A 559-nucleotide genomic window follows, 5' to 3' on the forward strand; every position below is an offset into this window, starting at 1 on the left:
ACCGTCTAACTCGTTTAGGTAGTCCGCCATTGTGGATCACGGCGATAACGTTACACTCTGAAGGAGGCGTTTGATTATAGATAAAATTCTTTTATCGATCTATTGATCGACTTGACGAATGGCTACGTCCTATCTAGAACGATTTTGACGAACAAGTCTTGTTTTAAAGAGAAATTCTAACCGTATATTCCGACTGACTTCGGTGACTGAAGAATTCCAACCGTCTAACTCGTTTAGGTAGCTCGCCATTGTGGATCACGGCGATAAAGTTTTGCTCTGATGGAGGCGTTTGATTTTAAATAAATGTAAAATCAGAAAATGTTGCTTTTGTTAGAGGGTTAGACTGTGTCGAGCCTGTGGAGAAAAAGGAGAGAGAAAGCAGAAGATCGTTGTCCATGAAGTACCATCTGCGAGTGAATGGGGCCAGAGTCAAAGAGTGCACGGTTTTCTTTTTAAGTCCTGTACTTTGTTACTAGTGTGTTCACATTGTTCTCACAAGTGGGTTGGGTGTAGCAGAGGGTGAGGTTCCAGTTCAGAGAAATAGGGTTAGGGAGGAGAC

Source organism: Aplysia californica, unplaced genomic scaffold (assembly GCF_000002075.1).
Source record: "Aplysia californica isolate F4 #8 unplaced genomic scaffold, AplCal3.0 scaffold00565, whole genome shotgun sequence".
NCBI lineage: Eukaryota > Metazoa > Mollusca > Gastropoda > Aplysiida > Aplysiidae > Aplysia > Aplysia californica.